This window comes from Strix uralensis, chromosome Z, assembly GCF_047716275.1.
Source record: "Strix uralensis isolate ZFMK-TIS-50842 chromosome Z, bStrUra1, whole genome shotgun sequence".
Classification (NCBI taxonomy): domain Eukaryota; kingdom Metazoa; phylum Chordata; class Aves; order Strigiformes; family Strigidae; genus Strix; species Strix uralensis.
Window position 1 is genome coordinate 75519331 of NC_134012.1, and position 9335 is coordinate 75528665.

Sequence of the window (9335 nt, forward strand, 5' to 3'; positions counted from 1 at the left end):
ATTGCACAAAGAGGCTATGGTACACACATAATTTGCCTTTGTCAGCTGATTCTTGCTAGAATAAATCAGTACAGCTTGTTTTGACTTGGCCTCAAATTGCGCCAGGGAAGGTTTAGACTGGATATTAGAAAGCATTTCTTTACAGAACGGGTTGTTAGGTGTTGGAATGGGCTGCTCAGGGAGGTGGTGGAGTCCCCCTCCCTGGAGGTGTTTAAGAGTCGGGTTGACACAGCGCTGAGGGATATGGTGGATTTGGGAACTGTCAATGTTAAGTTAATGGTTGGACTGGATGATCTTCAAGTTCTTTTCCAACCTAGATGATTCTGTGTGAAATTCTGTGTGACTTGCTTTTGTCTCATTTTGTTTCAAACAAGTCAAAGCATGCCACTATTTAGCAACAATTTGCATTTCCATAGTCTAATTTTTAAAAAATATGTATTTACCAGATAGTTTAAGTTTTTACAAGTAAAGAAAAAATCATCTTCAGGGAAAGCATAAGAAGTTTCGAAGTCATACTTTTACTGGAAGTAAGAGCATGCAAATTGCAGTGGAAGTTACTGTGCATTTTCAACCTTAGTGGAAGCCAATAGGTAGCCTTTGTATTATAGCTGCAAAACACAAACATTTTATGTGATGTGTTGTTGTGATATAGTAATTTTATGCTTTTCACTTTACAGATTTGGAATGAAAAAAATAGAGTCCAGTTTGTTCCTGTCACAAGAATTACTTGCAGAGCTTCTAGAAGCATATTCCACATGTGCCTGTGATGCATGCCAGAAACAGTAAATGAATGTCATTTATGGTGGCTCTATTGTTATCTACAGCTACATAGAGCACAGAACAAAGCTATGCTTTTGAAACTTTGTGAAGGGCGTAATTATTTTTAAAGTTCTGTTTTAGCTAGAAGGAGGGGGGCGGAGCAGGCTGGGGAAGAAATAGGCCACCCCGTGAGGGATTTTAAAGGACTGGATGGGATGAAAATATAGGCTTGAATTTAGAAAAGCTCCAAAGGGTTGAGCATGTACAGTAGGTGTTGCCAATATTCATGCGTATGTACAAATATACACTGATACACAGGCCTAGATTTTCAAAAGAGTTTAGTGTCCAAATTTGGAACCACATTTTTTTACAGCATCTGACCCCAACTGTCAGCACACCACACTTGAAAATCTGGCCCCATGGTGTGTAGGCACACAGCACGTACTGCTGTGTTTGTAATTATATGTGGCGTACAGATTAATAGATAGTGAGACATTTGATTGTGATTAAGCAGATCACATTCATTTTTAGCAAAGGTTAAGAAAAAGCTGCTAAGAAAATCCAGCTGAGTCCCAGTGATTGTCTGAAACCGGTGTACACAGCAAATGTGGGTGGATGATCCCAAACTGTTTATGTATGCTGGACAAGAGACAACACCAGGAATGCCAGCTGCTGGAAACCAGATGAGAAGGTACAACCAGATTGGTGGGACAGGGAGCATGCTTCTGGAAGAAAGCATTATGAGAAAAAGCTGCAGGTCAAAGTCACATCATATGTAAAATTTTGAGACCTTTCCTCAACAATCATTTGACAAACTGTTTTCAAAAGTGTGATTTATTAAAAATTGTAGCAATTCTCAAAATAACTACAGTTCAACTCAATACAAAAATAGAAGAAATGGAGAGGGGGGAAAGTTTCCTCCTATTTTATAATACATTAATAAAGTTTTAAGTTAGAAAGGCTAGAGGAGTTGTTTCTGGGACTAACACATTTCACAATGTTTACAAGTTGTTAACTTTTTGTCATATACTCCTTCCAAGAAAAAGGGGGGAGGCAGAAAGTCTCATTGAAACTACGTATTTCTTCACAAAAAAAGCAAATGACAAAACTGTTCTCAGATTTCTCATAAAACCAGCTCCTATTGGGTTTCTTTGAATATTTGTTCTCTGGCTAGTTAGGCATGAAGAAAGGAAGTGAACCAGCACTCTTTTGTTGATATCATACCCATGCCGATGAGACTTAGATATCCTCCAGCCACAGCCCCCCATCAAAGGCAGCTCTCTGGAAGGATGACTCATAGAAGGAGACAAAGAATAAGGGCTGGATAGGAATTTACTCTGTAATAAATTTTTACATACTTGATTGGTTGGTACCCTTTTAATACGCTTTGGAAACAAATCCCAGTCATCTTTCTGGGAAAAGCAGAGTGCAGTAGTGACACACTGATATTTCAATTCTGACACTAAGAAAAGTTCAGTTCTCTAGAGAACAGAAGAGACAAAAGAAAATCCATCTCCAGGCCATTGGGACTGCAAACATAATTGAATTTTTTATCCAACACAGGGAATGGGGGGGTGTTTCCTTCCCTTCCCTTCCCTTCCCTTCCCTTCCCTTCCCTTCCCTTCCCTTCCCTTCCCTTCCCTTCCCTTCCCTTCCCTTCCCTTCCCTTCCCTTCCCTTCCCTTCCCTTCCCTTCCCTTCCCTTCCCTTCCCTTCCCTTCCCTTCCCTTCCCTTCCCTTCCCTTCCCTTCCCTTCCCTTCCCTTCCCTTCCCTTCCCTTCCCTTCCCTTCCCTTCCCTTCCCTTCCCTTCCCTTCCCTTCCCTTCCCTTCCCTTCCCTTCCCTTCCCTTCCCTTCCCTTCCCTTCCCTTCCCTTTGCAATATTGGGGTTTTTTTTCAGTAGCAGCTTCATCTTCCTGGAAGTTAAAGCTAGTAAGGAAAAGAACAGTTTTGTCTGGGTTTTTTTTGTTTGTGTCAGATTATCAAAATGTTCTAGGTTTGACTGGATGTGGATTGGCAAGTTAACTGGCTTAGGAGAAGGAGGGGAAATTCCTCTTTCTTTCTCAAATATATACGTCTTGGCTTCAGCTTGAAATTTTTTGGCTCTGCTCAGGGTATAAAGTCCCCCCACATACCTCCCTCTGTAATTAACAATGAAAATAGCCACGGTCACAGAATAACAGCCATAAAGAAGACAAACGCCATGGGCACATGTTTGCTATGCATATGCAGCACTCTCCCATACAGTACTTTCACTAATAAGCTGCGACTCCTAGTTTTAGCTGGTAGGTCTCCCACTTGTCTCCTGGAGGTACCATTCCATACCCAAGCAGATTTCACTGTTAGGAAGTTTTTTCTCGTTCTCTCCTTCCTTCTGGCTTGTCTTTGTCATTAATTTCATCCCACTCACTTGTCCTGAAGTGACATTTTTAACTGTTTGTCTACCCTCTCGAAAGGCTTGCAGTATCTTGATGATCCCTTGTTGTTGTCTCTGTTTAGACCCCAGAAGTAGTTCACAGAAGGCAGCACCTGTGATCAGCAGGACCCTCTTAGACTTAGTAACCAGAAATCCATCATTACTCTTCTTGTAAGACCAAGTACCCTTTTTTTTCTCAAGATACATGTATTCTACTCTTAGCATATTTACTTAAACTTGCTGTTCTAGAAATTTGCATAAACCATTGAAAACTGACAGATTAAATTATGCTGTTCTGCTACCAAAATCACTGATCAGTAACGATGCAAGATCCCTCAGTGAGAGGGTATAGGTGGGTGTAATGAAATTCAGAATCTACTGTGAAAATATGTTCTGCTCCAGTCTCTTCAGATCAGACCTCCTATCCTTAAAGATTTCCAGAAGACCTGGTGTGTCCTCAGTCTGAAGTGGACTTTGAACTCATGGATTCTGAACTGGTACAGATGAATCTACATATAACTGCAGGGTGATCCATGCAAAAAAAGTAGGAATTTCAACCAACTTGGAGTATTTTCACCCACTCTATTCTCTGTCAGATCCTTGGCTTAGAGAAGAAGATCTGGGATAGTGGTTGCTAACAGCAACAAGATGAGTATATTTGTTTAGCAGAAAACTGTCTTTTTTGAGCATACAAGGTCTTGGAGAGCTCTCTTCTTCAGAAGTGTAGGCTAAAAAATTGCCAGCATATACATTCTTAAACCAAATATTGTGAGTTTTTTAAGCTATCCTATTTTGATGTATTTGCCAAAGCCCAATTTTAGTATTCACAATTTCCTCTGTTGTCATGATTAGTGGTATCATTAAGTGTTTCAGGGGAGCCAAAGAGTTGAGTGTTAGGTCTTCAGAAATTAGTAGAATAACACTGTTTAACTGAGGTAGTATTAAGCAGGAACTTTCAACTCAGTGAAAATTAAAAATATTACATAGAAATAGTGTACACTGATGCATTATTATATGTTAACACTGAGAGTGTTGGTCCATTACAGTGCATAAACACTAATATTTGACTGTGAACAGGTAGTGGAGGGGCAAGAAGTTGCTAGCAGCAAAAACATTCCAGGTGGGATTTGTTGGGTAAATTTATATGTGTAAGTTCAGCAAAGAGTTGTAAATAGCCCAATTTGATGTTTGATAAGGAAGTTTTAACTCATGACTAAAAAAGAAAAAACAACAAAATAAATCCTTTTTCAGCTACACTCAAAAAACCAGAATAACAGAAAGTTATGAAGGAGGTCTGAAAATTAAACCAAAAAAGAAGTCTGAGGGTTTTGGAAAGGGGGTTTGATTGAAGCCCTAGAGGGAGAAGGGCCCCTGCAGTTTGTCCTCTTTGGTATATTGACTTATAAATATCTGATTTACAATACACTAAACCCTCCCTTCAGTCAGTCTGTTTCTGAAGCGTAGTAAACACAAAAGGCTATGCTGTAACTGTCTCTTCCATGAGAAAAGAAAAAAAGAAGAAGGAAAAAATAGAGAATTAAAAAAAGTTCTCTCTTACTCTGAAATCTTTCAACATTTAAACTAATTAATCATAAGGGGGACATTATATATATATTTGTGCATGCATGCCTGTATATAAAAGAGAGATATTTAAGGGAAGTAGAAAATGTGTTATTTAAGTAACAATGAAAAAGGCCAGACAGCATTTAATTCTCAGAGAGGTTTTTTCAGAGGTGATTAGTGACCAGTGTTTATGTTGCATCTATATCAATATACATTTTAAGCTAGGATCATATTAGGAGATTCTGTCTTCAGTTTAAAACTGGTTTTCATCTTCTCTCTCTCTGCCTTTAAAAGTAATTACTGGTAACAAAAATTATACACACAAAACTTGGGTTCCTATGCTGACTGAAATTCAGTGCAAGACGGCTGACTTAGAAAATGTGTTTCTAATGCATCACCCAAAAAAATAGTCTCGATGTGTTGATGTCACAGTGCTAACTGGGACAAAATGCAAGAGGGAAAGGTGTCCTCAGAAAGGCAAATATGTATTTCCTGAAGTACTTATTACAAGCAGACCTGTGAAATTAAGAAGGATATTTTTCCGTTCTTTATTTCAGAAAGGAAAAACACAACCACCTTTTTTGCTCATTTTAAAGAAGTGTTGTAATCATAAAAGCCAAATGATGTTAAAGTTTTAGGGAAATAGGACTCCACAATTCTGAACACAGAAAAGCTGATGTGAATTTCTACACCCCAGCAATGGTAGCATCACCTTACACACCAAAATGTCTGACAACGGTTACTTTTTAGAGAGCTACTTCCTAAAAATAGATCTGCCAGTTGAGACAGTGAAACTGTAAGTGCTTTGGCTAGTCACTGTACCATTGAGCTGCTTTTGAATAAAATAGGTAGTTTACAATTATGAAGCATCCTAGGTTTTTGTGTGGTGCAGAAAAAGGTGATGAAAGAGAAAAGATGTTGTGAAGCTGACCATAGCTAGACTTTATTCACCTATTGTGACAGCAGTTACGCTCTCACTGAAAGGTTGATGGAGACCACCATGAGAAGTAAAACAAAAAAAGCTGCTGGAAAAGTCAGGAATACATCAGGCTTCAGATTTAATACAATAAATATAAATGTCGGCAGAGATTAGAGGAATTGAAATACATAATTTTACTACTTTAACTCTTGTGAAACAGCAATAAAACTTATCAAATAGGGGCTTAGGAAAGCCTACACATATTTGGAGGTTTTCCATTCTTAATGTTCTTAATCTTTAAAAAGGTAGCCAAAATCTACAAAAATCAGTCAATAAGTTCAAAAGAAATAGAATTTCATTTGGAATTAGTTTATGAAAAATCTCTACTTTGGGTGTTTTGATACAAGGAGGATATCTAGCCAGACTACCCAGATGGACACTCTAAGTGACCAGAAGTGAAAGAGAGAGTGTGTGTATGTGTATGTGCTCACATGCATGTAACAAATGCAACGTTGGCAACTCACAGTAAATTTCACAGTACTCAATTTTTGTCTTCTTCACATAATAACACAAGGCACTTTCAGAATTTAATTGTGGGAAAATCTGCAATGACCTTGATAAAAATAAAAAAGGAAAAAATTCCTCAATCACTCTTTTTCTTCAATCTTAAAAAGAAATATTTGGGTTTTGAACACTAGGAGAGTAGCAATACCAGGTAGGAAGACTACTCCAAATCTAGCTCATAGAAAGCATCTTTCCAGCAATTCCAAGGAGCACTGAATTCTGAAGAAATATCACAAACCTCTAGCCAAAGTCTGGCCACTGTTTCATCACAATAAGCAACAGGAATAGTCTAATTAGTCACAGATATTAAACCCCCATATAGTCTCTTACAACAGGGAGCAATTAATACTCTGGAATCACTCCACAGCTACTAACTATGCATCTAACCAAGTATGCTACAAGTGCATCTTGGCTAGAGATGCAGTCGTGCAGGCAAAATGTACTGTTGAAACCAACAGTGAAAAGATGAACATGCTTGTGCCAAAAGCTGGCAAGGGGAGAAGCAGAGGTGAGGGAAGACCATGGAGAGCTGAGTGCTCTTAGAATGAGAAAGATGGGAAAGATGAAGTAAATTGAATTGTCTTTTAGAAAGGGTGGCCACTGTCCTGTGAAGCTGTGTTCCACAGATTCAGACCTCTCTTGCGGCTATGGCAGTACCAAATTAACTTTCCAAGACTTGGAATTAGGCTCAATGACTGGTTTGCTGTTCTTTGCAATCTGCTGCAGTGGACTGTTGCCTGGTTTTCTTATCCTTATATTCATGAAGCCCTGATTCTTTACAATATAACACTGCAAAATGATGTACATCTGCTCCTTCCATAAGAGAAGTCTATTGAAACACAAATTTTAAAAAGCATGGTTTGTCCTTGTAAAGTCTTCTCATGGAGACCCAGGGGCTGGGACGGATGTCTATGCATCATACATCAGACATTTCTGCTGTGTGATTTGGTAGATGTGCATGGTGTTTGCACCAGGAACAGTCTTTCTGTTCCAGAAAAGTAACGGAATTTAACCGCGGTCCTGTCATAGTGCTGAGGCTTTGCTGATTTTCAAGAGCAGTGTCGAGGACAAATTAGATTTTTAACAGTGTAAGACTTCCATGTGTGTAAAAGATACTGACTCATCTAATACCAGGTTTACACAGAAGAGTATTAGCAGCATTTTGGCAATGGTTCTAAGCTCCACGTCTGTTCTATGTCCTTGGTATTAACAACTTTTTTGAATGCCTCTATACTGATTAAAAGCAACACTAGACAAATTGGTGTCCTTTTCTTTCCCCTCCGCTTTAGATCACCTGCATAGAGACTTCCATGAATGAAGAGTTCAAAGTACTGTCTGTGTCTCTCAGCTTATGATGCAATGTCATTGCTTATGCTCCAAACTGCTTTACCAGTTCCATGTCTTTCCACTCTTAAGAAACCCTACCAAAATAGCTATTGCAGTCTGGTTGGTCATTAACCCAAGCATTGTCCATCTTGCTGACCCTGTAATTAGGGTGGCCCAGCAGTTTTCCTTCAGGCTCTTAGCCTTGCAAGAGCCACCACCAGCAGCAAGAAGCAATACAACCATGCACTGGATACAAAGAAAAGGTTGAAGAGCTGTCTTTGGGCTTTATGAAAAATATTCTGAAATAATGGAGTACGCATGAGCTACATGGGCTGGAGCAGGGTTCATGTCAGAAGAGTCTGTCTCTATGTGCTCCCACAAGGACAGAGTATGGACCAAATCTGTCCAACCCAAAAGACTCTGATGTTTCACAGTGTAAACAGGAGTCAGGCTTCACCATTTGACAAAGAAATTAAATGGATCTCCATTACACACAGTGTCACAAAGATGTTGTAGATCTATCTATAGTCCTTCATCAGAATTTAAACCTCAAAAACATTAAGCTAGTCTATGATAAAAATACTGATTCAGTTCTGAAACAGTAATATTAAAGAGAAAACATTATAATCTCACAATAAGCAGAAGACAATTTCAAGAAAGAAATTTGTTTAAAAATAGATACAACATATCACAAAAGATGTTAGGCAAATATTTCAAAAGACCCCAAACCCTGAGTTTGAAATTATAACTGCAGAAGCTTAATTTTGTGTCTACCAATTACCTCAGCCAAAGTTGATTTAATGATTAAATAGGATAGAGTGTACACACCTCATATAAATTGAGACATACTGATACCACAGACATTCAAGTACATATGAAACATTTTAAACTACAAGTCAATCCTGCAAAACTGTTTTAGCATAGCTTTCTCTCTTAAGTTTGCCTATTTATTAGAATAATACAATCCCAGTTTCCCAGTTTTTAATTACATCACAAGTTAAATGTTGGGGAAAAAAGATGATTTAATGAATTGAGAGATAAATCTACAGTGACCAAAAATCCAAATATTAATTCAGTGAAGAAAAATGACTGTGGGTTCTGGGATCAGAGATAGCTTTGAATATACAGTACCTCATTTGTTAATGAATGCAAACTGGCCAGGAAATAAGAGACCTGCTTCATTATGGCTGCCCCACAGTTACTCTAAACCTTATTTTGCAACAGCATGGTGAGAATAAAAACTTCTTAAGCTGGTTGTCCTTCACTCTGAGACAGGATAATCTTTGAGGAACATTTTACGGTGCATCTTTTGAAGAAAAGTGCATTAGTCTTTACTGAAAAAACATTTGGTTGACCTTGAAAATAAAGCATTCATGAGAAGTATGAGCAGAAGTTTTCATTATTCCTTAAGCCCTCCCTTCAGAGAAACAAAAAATTCCTCCTTCCATTGCAGCCCCACAATACCCAGTTGCCAAGCAACTGATCTTTTATGGTGGATCTCCATGGCAACTGATGTAAACAAAATCATAAATCCCATTACCCAGCTAAATAGTAGGGCTGTGCTATAAAAGGAGAAAGAATCACTCTGAAGTTTAAAGACATAATATAAAAGAGTGACAATGAAATTTAAAAAAAATAAATTGCTGTTGCTGATAGTATAGTTAATATGGTTCATCTTACCAAACTCTCTCTTTTTTCATTTTCCTACAAGCCATTCCAGACCACTTTTCTCCTGATTTAGTAAGTACATTTTCAGCATAATTAAGCTGGCTAAGGAAACCACTACACTA